The sequence below is a fragment of the Rattus norvegicus genome, chromosome 3 (assembly GCF_021556685.1).
Source record: "Rattus norvegicus strain SHRSP/BbbUtx chromosome 3, alternate assembly SHRSP_T2T, whole genome shotgun sequence".
Taxonomy (NCBI): domain Eukaryota; kingdom Metazoa; phylum Chordata; class Mammalia; order Rodentia; family Muridae; genus Rattus; species Rattus norvegicus.
The window spans coordinates 64051466-64063919 of NC_141536.1; the positions used below are offsets into that span (position 1 = coordinate 64051466).

At 39.0% G+C, this 12454-nt stretch overlaps 1 protein-coding gene across 10 annotated transcripts in view; it reads right to left on the reverse strand.

Annotated features, from left to right (window-relative positions):
* The window catches only part of Pde1a (phosphodiesterase 1A), a 280465-nt gene that overhangs the window by 127851 nt on the left and 140160 nt on the right, over window positions 1-12454 (reverse strand).

The window sequence follows — 12454 nt, forward strand, 5'->3', positions numbered from 1 at the left end:
GAAAGGATGGTAAACTCATAGTATTGAATATGGCTTGACCCAGGCTATTCTCTACTAACACAGATAAAGCTAAATACATTTGTATGTGGGTAAATAAAAGGAATCAAGACATAAAAGGCTGTGCAAAGGAGGTGGGACAGTTTGAGTTTTAAAAATGTGTTATCATGGCACCAAAATAAACCAATCTGTCCCGATAAATGTTATATTAATAGGCATCTCCAATAAGGATCTAGGTAGAGTGAAATGTCATTGCTATGGTGACTTCAGTCTCAGGAGAATTGAAAATAACCCACGTGAGTGCACAGAGCAGACCTTTGACTGACACATATATTTAGTCAGGAGGTCCTTTGCTGCGGAGGCCAGGAGGGATGTTTCAATGTACTGCAGATTACAAAATAGGTCTTACCAAAGAAAAGGGAAGCCTCTGTGAGGGAACAACTTATTTTTTAAAATATCCCAAATAAGCAGGATAAACATAGCATCTGTCTGAAAAAGACACTTTCCATTTCTCTTTGCCAAAACTCTCAAACTGACCTCTCACTGTGGCAGCACAGGGCAAGAGAGCAACATGGCCGCGGAGTCCTCCAAGGCGCAAAAGCAACAACAGACTGAATGGAAAAGCTCTCCGTGACAGGCATTTGTGTTTAGACTTTATGTCATGTTTGTTGTTGGTTTTGGGCTGAGACCAGGCTGGTGGAATTTTTAGTACTGCTTATGACATTGAAAGGCACTTGAAATTTCTAGAATACATCAATCATCTGAAAAAGAAGATTACAATCTGTCAAACTGCGTTCCTTTCCAGTTCAATTGACTTATAGACAACTCAGTGAGCTAACACTAATACAGAATATAAGCATGGACATACACAATCAGATTTAAAAAAAGATACACAAATGCTCTGAAGGGAGGCGTAGGGAAATATTCTATCACACTATGATTACAAAATAAAAACAGGTTGGAATTTCAAATTGTTAACTATGCCATCCCAGAACTTCCTAACTTATAGGAAATGTTTTAAAAGATGCCCATAGTTAGCTACGAGGCTTCCTTTAGTTAGCATGGCAGGATAAGTCTCTATTAATGGTAATGTGTAGGAGAAGTTCATCAGGGTCCACTGGGTTTCAGGCTTTTCTAAAAATCATTCGCGTGCAGAGCTAAGAACTAAGTACAGGGCCAGACATTGACTTGATCCTTTTAGAATCAGGATACATTCACTTTGCTTCTCCATGATTGCATAACGTGCAATTTTTAAAAGGAACGGTAGTATCTTAAGTTAGAACTATTACCAGTAAATGAATAAAATTTGCAAAATGACCAGAGGGGATTATTAAGCCTGGATATGGAAAAAAAGTTAAACAATTCAAGCAAAAATAAGACAGAAGAAACAAGAAAGGTCCAGACCTGGGCCTGTAACCACATTAGCCAGCCTTCTGAGACAGATGCAGCCATGTTACGACCAGATCACAAAGCACATTCCCCACTGCAGTGAGTGAAGTGGATCACGTTCATAAGTCATAACGAGGCAGTTATAGCTTCAATCCACAGTTGTTATGTCATAATCAGTTTTAAAGAGTTGACTCTGATAATAAGAAGAAAATTGAACTAGTCTAAAGAGATCATTAGAGGAGACGTGGTTAATATAGATGGGCTAGAGAATGGCAAATTAGAAAAGCACTGACATTGGACATTTACGTCCCATTCTTTCTTTCATGCTATCTAACAAGGGATGGGGACTCAGAAAATACCGGTCAGCTAAAATAGTCTATAAACATTAAGTTCGTAAGAAATTGCATTTGGGACTCTGCAGTTTATCAAGGTTCACATTTTTACAGGTTCTAGGAGAAAATTAAGGATATTTGAAAACTATCCTGAATAATGGCTAAATCTTCAATGCTGGCAGTCAGAAAAAAAGACAATAATGTATTTTTGGACTAAATACATAGGGCTCTGTTTTCCTTGCATACGCAAGTTTAAATACAAAAACATATTTATTTAACTTTGCGAAGTATGGTTCAGACTATCGCTTGAAGTGTCCCTGCTTTAATGATGCTGTCCCTCCCTCCCTGGAGACCATCCTAACAGGGACTTCTCACTATGGTTTGAGCTCTAATGTGACAATGTAGTCCCAGGGAAGGGATTTAAGAGGTAAAGGAACCACTTAGAAATGGGCATAGTGGGTGTCCTTAGGTCACTGCAGGTTCTATCCTGCAGAGGAAATTCTGGTCTCCAACAGTGATCTCTTGATTCTGCCCCTCCTGTATTCTGGTTTCCTGTTTTATCGTACAGTTTCCTACTCTTCTGTGCTTTCCACCATACTGCATTTAAGCTCACCAGAAACCAAATCAGTAGGTCTCCTCAAGCCTGGATATCCAGACTCCAAAGCTCCAAGCTAAATAAAGGTCTCTTAATTTTTTTTAAATTATTATTAATGTGTGGTTCCATTTGTGTGCATTTGCATGTACACATGCCACAGTGCAGATACAGAGGTAAGAACACAAGCTTTTGGAGTTGGTTCTCTTCCACTGTAGGTTCCAGGAATTCAACTCAGTTCATCCACTGAAGTGCACGTTAATAAATCAGGTTTTGCTTTACAAAGAAGAGAAAATCAAAAGACTTTTTCTTTTTATAGCACTGCCCTGTTTTCCACTTTATAACTCAATTGCAGCATGAATGATGAAAGCTTAGAGACCTTAAGTTACAATTTTGTGGGGGGTCTTTTAGTGGACAAATTATTGTCACCAGATCTAAGAGGAAAAAAAAATATTGTCAGAACTCTTCAGCTTTCATTTTGTCCTCTGGCTGTCCCTTACAATGGTAACCACCATTCTTACTTCAAACACCATAGAAATGAACTCAGTAAATCGAGATTTGCCTGTTGTTTTTGGATTGATATGGCTGAAATTATGCTGTATGTCCCCTTGGGTGTTTTTGTTCTGCATTCATCATTGTCCTTGAGAGACGGTTGCTAGTAAATGCAATTTGTTCCCACGTTTTTCAGGGCACTTGAATAATTCTAAGAACTATGGGAGGTAATGTTTCCACCCAACAGCATTATCTATGTCTTTGAATGATTTTTTTAAATAATAAATGATTCCAAAGAAGTTACTTACAGAAAATTATTGTTGATAATCTATAGAAAATGCTTGTGTATAGCCTTAATTCTCTAGGTATTGTATTTTTACTTCAGAATGAGTAGAAGTGAAGTGACCGTTCAGAGGAATGTCCGCATGAAGGGCCTGATGCATAATTTACAAGAAACAGGACAAAGAGAAAATGTCAAGGCTTCATTATTTCTTCTGTTTTATATAAAATACAATTACATTAAAATAAAGAAGACAACAAAAATCACAATCATTAAAATGAATTTTATCTCTTAAGTTGGGTATGTTGTTTCAGGTATATGTGTCTGTATGAGCATGTACAATTTTGTGTGTGTGTGTGTGTGTGTGTGTGTGTGAGAGAGAGAGAGAGAGAGAGAGAGAGAGAGATCTATACACTCATGTACATTTGTGTAAGAACACAGTTGTGTATGTGAACCATGGCATACATCAGAGGGCAACCTCAAGTTTTTGTCCTGGCTTTTCACCATGGACAGGGTCTCTTCACTGTTCTTCTCTGTTGCATGGGCATCTCCTATGGGCTTCTGGGATTGCCCTTTCTTGACCTCCCGTCTCTCTAAGAGAGACCCAGACATTGAGATGCTTTGGCTATGCAGCAGGCCTACATAGGTTCTGAGAATTAGAACATATATCCTCATGATTATACAGCAATCCCTTTAACCCGCTGAGCCACACATCTTCCCAGCCTAACAATATCAATTCTGCATGCAGCCACAAGAATACTCATGCAGAATTGTCAAGATTTCATAATTATAATTAAAGGGCCCTGATTTTGCAATGAGAACACAAGCTAGACAAGGAAACCTGGAAAAGGCAACAGAGAGGCTTCCTTTCCTACAAGTCTACATCCCCACTCTAGGAGACAACGCACCTTGATTTAAAACCATGATGTTTTCATTTTAATGTTAGCCTGAAGTTTATCCTTGAATCCCTACTTTATAAGTGATGTAACTCAGTGGGACATGGCATATGTACCGAGACCTTGACTCTAAGGCATCTCTTGCTGGATCCTCATGTGGCTCAAACCCTGCCTGTCTTCTCCATCTCTTCTGTCGGCCCTGGCTAGTAACCACTGCTACATTTTAGTAGGTGGGGAAAACAGTCCATTGTATCCTTGGAGGAACATGTGTAAGAGGAAAGGGATGTCCATACTCTCTGGATGCTTCCAACAATAGCAGAATGTTGGGCACAGGAAGTTTCAGGCCAGGGTGTAGCAGTAACTGTCTTGGTCATGGGGTGACAGCAAGGCAGCCCACTTTAAAGATTGTTAGTGACCTTTAACCCAAGAGACTACACAATTTATAGACTCATGAGGCCACCTCCAGGTTCACAAAGGCCACTGACAACTTACTATTGTAAAAGAGAACGTAAATATCCTCTATATAGAACCCTCCAGATCTTTGTTTTCGTAAATGTACATAAAGACTAATGTGAATACACAATCACAAGAATGAAGAATACACTAAAAATACACTATCTAGGGATAATGGGGGGTGGAGGATCCATAGCTTGACCAGAAGGAAGACAGAACAGGAACTTTGTAAGAAAAGAGAGTTGAAAAACAGGAACAGCCTGCCAGAACCAGAGGTCAAAGTCTGGTGACTCAGCTGAGATAGGCAGGGGCAGGAAATTTCCAGGAGGCTTGGAAGTCAAGCATGTTCTGAGACAGAAAGCAGTAGCAGTCCATGCTTGTGAACTGAAGTCTGTCAGAGATCCGGCAGGCCAGATATCTAAATGTAAAGGCAGTGACATATATAAAATGCAATTACATTTAAAGAATTACCATCCTCGTAATGCTTATTAATTCAGCTAATGAACCATCTAATGTATCCAAGTTGCTTATAGTCCGGACTGTTTGCCCTTTATACAAATGTATTAATGACTGAGGAAGTCAGCAGGTCTCTGCCACATCAAGAGAGATGGTCATGCATGGTCTGCTTCCAGAAGGTTTTTCTGACTCTAGGTAGATGCAATTAAACCACAGATTCAAATTACTGCTGCCCAGCTTGGAGTTATCTTAGCAAATCCTGCCTCTGCCTGGCCAGATATTCTAAGGTTCTGTGGTATCATCTAAGCGGCATGGGAGAAAACAGACCTCACAGAGCTGTGAACAATAGAAACACTCACCAGGAGGTCAGTGAACCTGTGGGAAGGCATAACAAGATGGGCATGCAGACTGAGAGGGCCTTTATGGTAGTAGGCTTGGATTCTTCATGTAATTTGTAGTGAGGAGCATGACTGGAAGGCACCAAAGCAGGGACTAGATAGTGCCCCCTCTGAGCCAGCTCTTAGGACAGCCCTCACCATTTCTCACCACCATCATCTTCACAGACCTGCTCCTCCACTTGCCTTTAGATTCTTTCTGTACTCAGACTCGTAGGACTGTTCTCAAGGAATGCGGCTGGTCTTTACAACTGTACAACCTACATAGCTTCTCTTTATCTAGTGAGATATGTAAATCCAGAGCTGGCTTCTGCAGGATATGCATTTTGCATTTTCATGTTTCAGTGGTATTGCCAGGAGGCACAATAAATGATAGGCTGCACTCTTCTTGGACTATTATTGTTTTTTTTTCTTCTGGTTATGATAGCATTGCAAAGAGGTATAGTGAATGACAAGAGGGTATCCTTCATAGGGTAATTTGAAGAGAAGCTGACTCTTAAAAGTCCTAAACATAACTTCACTAACTTTGCCATCCATCAAAAGATGGATCCATCTAACTCTCTGCTTTCAGGGTAACCTAAGTTTCCTATTGTTGTTTGAATCACCATCTTTGGGGGGAGGTTTTCTTGTTTGTTTTGGGTTTATAGGTTTCCATGAGCTTTATATGAATGTATTAATGACTTAGGAAGTCAGCAGGTCTTGGCCACCATTGGCAGATATTGTTAAAACTGAATTATTTAGCTTGAATGAAGGAAAACTCAGCACCAGGGTATAAGAAAAATCTCCCAACAGGGTGATGTCAGAGGAAAGTCCTATCTTGGTTTGGGAGGAGCATTCCCATGTCTGTCACATATGAGTCATTTCCTTGGAGGCTTTTAGACGCCAGCCTTGGGGCATCAGCTTTCCACTGTATCAGTCACAGTCATTGGCTCTGGGCTTCTCAGTGTGACAGCCATGACTATCGCTCCTTCTCTGCAGACCAGAAAGACTTTAATGAACTGTGTAAAATTACTGCTTCAAGCAACGAGTCTGAACTCATAAAATACTTAATATAGAATTAAAGTGAGATACTCAAGTAATTTAAGTTTACATTTAATTCTCAGAGAAAATAGGAAGGAGAATAGAAAGAAAGACATAAACAGAAATAAAATTTAAAAAAACACAGCTATCAAAAAAAAAAAAAACCACATTCAATTTACTGTAGAGTTACATTCAATTCCCTGTAAAGTAACATTTTGTTTGTGTAAGAAAAAATGTTAATTTTCTTTTTAATTGTGTGGGTGTCCAACCCAATTGCCAGCTGGACTAAGAAGCTGCTGCAGGAGTTTACATAAGAAGTGGCAGAAAGCATTTATTTTAGATAAGATTTTGAAAACAAAACGCAGCTGTTGCATTCAGTTAAGGAGGGAAAACATTTTGTCTACAGTGGAGGACACACCATTAGCCAATTTGGCTATTAAAGCAAGGACTTTAAAATCATTTACAAAAGTCAGCAGCTTGATCTTGTGCATTGCATACACGAGGCATGAATACCTGAACAGTACATTTTATTTGGACTGGGCCCAGGAGTTTTAGTGTGTGATAACTACAAAGTAGGACTTATTAACATAGGAACATTTAAAAAAAATGTGTATGTGTATATATACACACACATATATATCTATATTCATATATATATGTAATCTATCTCTAGAGATTATATAATAATCTCTATTTAGATTATATAATAAGATTATCTCTAGAGATTATATAATAATCTCTACCTAGATTATATAATAATCTCTAGAGAGAGATTTATAAAATGTACTGGCTAGTTTTGTGTCAACTTGACACAAGCTGGAAGCCTCAGTTGTGGAAATGCCTTCATGAGATCCAGGTGTAAGGCATTTTCTCAACTAGTGATCAAGAGGGGAGGACCCAGCCCATTGTGGGTGGTGCTGTCCCTGGGCTGGTACTCTTGGGTTCATAAGAGAGCAAGCTGAGCAAGCCAGGGGAAGCAAGCCAGTAAGAAACATCCCTCCATGGCCTCTGCATCAGCTCCTGCTTCCTGACCTGCTTGAGTTCCAGTTCCTGACTTCCTTTGGTGATAAACAGCAATGTGAATGTGTAAGCTGAATAAACCCTTTCCTCCCCAACTTGTTTCTTGGTCATGATGTTTGTGCAGGAATAGAAACCCTGACTAAGACATAAAACTATATAAAATATGACCTCGGAGGAATGTTATCTAATTATTTTAGTACTCAATTTTCTACAGAAAATCCTATAACAAAAATTAAGATGTGTAAGGACATCAAGCAAGGAAAATCTTCTAATAAATTATCAGCATGCATTTATTATTTTGTACGTCAATTGAAAGAGGCAAAAGTTCCAGCATACTGGCCACACAGCAAGCCAGGATTCTCCAGTCTCCTCTCCAGGGTTGGGGTTATAGGCACCTATACTTGAGCTTGGCCTTTTATATGAGTGCTGGGGATCTGAACTCAAGTCCTCATGCTTATTTGGCAGACACTTTATAACTGAGCCATCTCTACAAACTCCTGTTTCCTAAACTTAAGGAGTTATTAATTACTTAGACCTTCAACATTTATGGGCATTTGGAGCCTGTGGTGGTTTGAATGAAAATGGCTTCCATAGACTTATAGGGAGTGACATCATTGGAGGTGCGGCCTTGTTGAGGTAGGTGTGGCCTTTTGGAAGATGTGTGTGTGTGTGTGGGGGGGGGGGTTGAGGTTTTAGAAGCTCAAGCCAGGCCTAGCGTCCCTCTTTCATCCTGCTGCCTGCAAATCCAGATGTGGAACTCGCAGCTTCTCTCTAGTGTTGCCTGTGCTTAACCAGCCCCAATTCAGTGTTTTCCTTATTAAGATTTTCCATGGTCATCATAAGTGACCACAGTATCCCTTCACAGCAATAGAAACTCTAACCAAGACAGAGTCTAAATGCATGTGAAAACTGCAAAATTCTTTGGTGTAAAGGGAGATTTATTAAAATAAGTATCTTTCTGGGATGCGAACGTGAGCATGTTTACTGTCTGCTTTTCATCTGGACTCATATTCTGGAACTTTGCCTCTCGATTGACAATAACAAATGCATGCTGGTAATGCCTTAGAAATTTTTCTTTGCTCGAAATGCTAACAAGCCTTGATATTTTGTTATGGGATTTTCTGTAGGACACAATGGAGTATTAAGATAATGTCACTTCACCTCCTCTGAACATTTAATTACCAGTGGGACCCTGCAGATGTTGCTTCTTCCTTTTTATTCTGTACACATTGTCACCATAAGGCAACGGGTAACATCTACAATTACAGCATATATCCCTTCAAAACGGAGAACATACTCCGAGCCTATGGAGCATATAACACCCCATCATGGTAAAAGGGCAGTAAGCCTACGTTATTCACAAAACTCTTACAGCTTTTCTTTCTTTCTTTTTCTTTTACTGAATATGTTTTATTTACATTTCAAATGTTATTCCCTTTCCCGGTTTCCTGGACATAAGCCCCCTATCTCATCCCCCTACCCTTCTTCTTTAAGGGTGTTCCCCTTTTCTTTATAATAGTTGCATTTCAAGTCAGGCTTCTTATCAAATCATCTTTAGACTACCATTCAACACTTTCAAGTTGAAGATAGATATTTGTAATGGGGGGGTAGGTTTTAGAACAAATTGAAAGCTAAGGCTAGTATCATTGTCATAGGGAATAGCCTGAATGAAAACCCCTTGTATAACTGGCCTTAAGAAAAATAGGAGCCTGATATAGCTGTCTCCTGAGAGGCTCAGCCGGAGCATGACAAATACAGAGGCGAATGCTAGCAGCCAACCATTGGACTGAGAACGGGGTCCCCATTGGAGGAATTAGAGAAAGGAACTGAAGGGATTTGAAACCCTATAAGAACAATACCAACCAACCAGAGCTCCCAGGGACTAAACCACTACCCAAAGAGAGTTCACATGGACTGACCCATGACTCCAGCTGTATAGCCTTGTTGGGCACCTGTGGCTTGGTCCTGCCAAGGCTGGGCCCCACAGCGTAGGGGAATGTCAGGGCAGGAAGGCAGGAAGGGGTGGGTGGATGGGTGGGGGAACACCCTCATAGAAGAAGGGGGAGAGGGATGGGATAGGGATTTATGGACAGGAAACTGGGAAAGGGAATAACATTTGAAATGTAAATAAAAAATATCCAATAAAATTACTTTTCTTAGAAAGAAAGAAAGAAAGAAAGAAAGAAAGAAAGAAAGAAAGAAGGAAGGAAGGAAGGAAGGAAGGAAGGAAGGAAGGAAGGAAGGAAGGAAGACCTGATAATAAACAGTCAATTGCTTACCAAGATTTCTGAGGGACACAGAAAATTAATGCAGTTTTAGAACACAAATAAGTAAAGAGATTTTAGATAACATTCAAATATTAGCACCGAATATTACCTCGAACACAATTTCAAAATGAAAACTGGAATCTTATTGGTTGTAGAGAGACGGCTTAGTAGTCACAAGTGCTTAGTGCTCTTGCAGAGAACTGCAGTTTGGCTCTAGGATTCACGTCTGGACTCACATCTGGAAGCTCTCAGCTGCACTGTCTGCAGGTGTATGGATTCTGACCCCATCATCTGACACTCAAGCGTGCCTCCATGCTCACACTCCCACACATCCAAGCAGATACGCACAGAATAAGAACCAAAAAAAAAAAAAAAAAAGAAAAAAGAAAAAAACAGAAAGCCTGGAATCTTAGTCCAAACTTGTTCCTTTGGTTTGTCAGTGACCTGCCCCTGTTTAGGTGCAGCACTGGGACATTTCCTAACGATACAGACTCCAGGACTGTGTCTTCAAACCACCGAGGTGAACTGATGGATCTCACATTGTTAATAAGATTCCAGAAACCACCACTCAGCCAACCTACATTTGAGGTATTAAGTCAGTTCGCAGATTGAATTTTTGATTTCACTCTTCTCTTGGTAAAAATAAGCAAATACTTAAATTTGAAAAAGAAAAGAATGTGTCGAGGTCCTTTGTTTTGTTTATATTTTTACGACATTGTTTTTAAGTGAATAAACATATATTCAGTAAATAGTAATGGGATAGTAATAGAAAATAGAATAGTAATAGAAAATAGTAAATAAATTTGGTATCTTCCACATTTTTAAATGGCTATTGTGTTTAAAATAGTATATTTGTTTGTATAGTTTGATTAACTTCTGTTTGTGAGTTTTTGCAACATTTCTTGCGATGAAGTACAAAGTTTTTTTCAGGTTTTCTTTAAAGTGTGTGTGTGTGTGTGTGTGTGTGTGTGTGTGTGTGTGTGTGTGTGTGGTGTTGGAGAGGGGTGGGCCAATGAGTGCATGACTATGGAGGTCAGAAGAGGTTGTCAATCTCTTGGAGATGGAGTTACAAGTAATTGTAAGCTTCTCAACATACGTGCTGGGAACAAAACTCAGAACTTCTTAATGAGCCATTTCTCCAGTCCCAGGAATTGTATTTTAACTCATGCTAATATCCAATATCCATCAATTCTTCCCATAAACACAGGAAGAGAAAATAAATGCAGTACACATGTTCACCCATCAAACTCATGGCAATCTCATGAATTGCTGAATCATGTTAAAACAAATATGTTTGTTCTGATGTTTACAAGTTAGAAACCCACCCCATTTATGACTAAATCAATTTTGCATGTTAGCCTTGGCTTATATTGCAGAGTGGAAAATGAGTGTAAGTACTCAAATATTTCTTCAAATGTCAAATATTTGTAAAGCTATGCCAAATGGTTGTCGTTTTAAAGGAATGTTTCAATCAAATTGTAAATAAATGGAGCTCATCTTTATACATTTTATGTGCTTATAATTCTAGGTAAAACTTCTTCTACCTCAATATGTCTCTGAATTTTACATGTACCCATTAACACAAAAGCCATTGCTATCAAGATTCAATTTCCAAAGCATCTTTTTTTTCCTCACAAATAATCTCATGGTAATTTACATTCTTTATTTCTTTATTATTATTGTGTGTGTGCATGTATAATATGTGTGTTTAAGCATGTGTACCACAGTGCACATGTGAAGGTCAAAGGACAGCTGTATGGAGTCACTTCTCTCTTATTCATTTATGTAAGGTCCATGGATTGCACGCAGGTCACCAAGCTTGTATGTCAAGTACTACTGCTTTCCTGAGCCTCTCATCAGCCCTCGTGTTAAATTTTTTAATGTTTATAATTTAAAGTAGAGTTTTGGCATATAAACTGTTTCCATAACAACTCTTCATTTCACTGGGGTTTCTTCATCATGACACTCAAAGTTACAATCTAATTGCAAACACATTTTTAAAAACCTCAGATTTGATTTCAAATCATTATCCCTCTTAAAGTGGTCTGTTCGAAATATTTTGAAGTCCTATTCTGTTAAAGACTTGAAGAGACAGGCTTTACTAATTATTTTAAAGACTTACTAATATTCTAGATAGGTGAGTTCAAGTTAAGAAATATTTAACATACAAGAGTTGTATAATTTGCAAGCAAATATAAGTGATTTCAATTATCGAAAGAGACTTTAGGCTACTCTGACTATGAAACTGCTCAACTATGCAAACCTGAGAGGCATTTGTGTGCTTTGATTGAGATGTTCCCTATAGTCTCAAGCATTTGAATACTTGGTCCCAGTTGCTGGTACTGTTTGGGTTCCTTTAGGAGGTCTGGCCTTGTTGGACAGGGTGTGGCACTGGAACCCTGCTTGGGGGTTACAAAAGTCACACCCCATTTCCTGTGGCTCTCTCTGCTCACTATTTGCTGTTCAGTTCTTTCAGTAGTGTCTATCTGCTGTTACGTTTCACCATAGATGGTGAGGGACTCTTAGCCCTCGGACACCAAAGCCCCCAAGAAGCCATTCCCCTTGTAAGATGCCTCAAATGTTTTATCACAGCAAGAGAAAAGCAACTAATACAGTATTATGTAAAATTACTGAAATTCCAGAAACAATGGATTTGAATAGCAACTAGAGAACACTTTAATGATAACAAATCCTTCAACAGCACAACAGACTAAAGGGAAAAGAAAAGCAAGATTGCATAGCCCTGGAGATATACACTATGTTACATAGACTTTTGTCTCTAATATATTAAAGACTTTACTGCTAATTAGTAATTGTTAACTTGTTGATACTAAAACAGAGACTTCTCATTGATTTCTTATGATT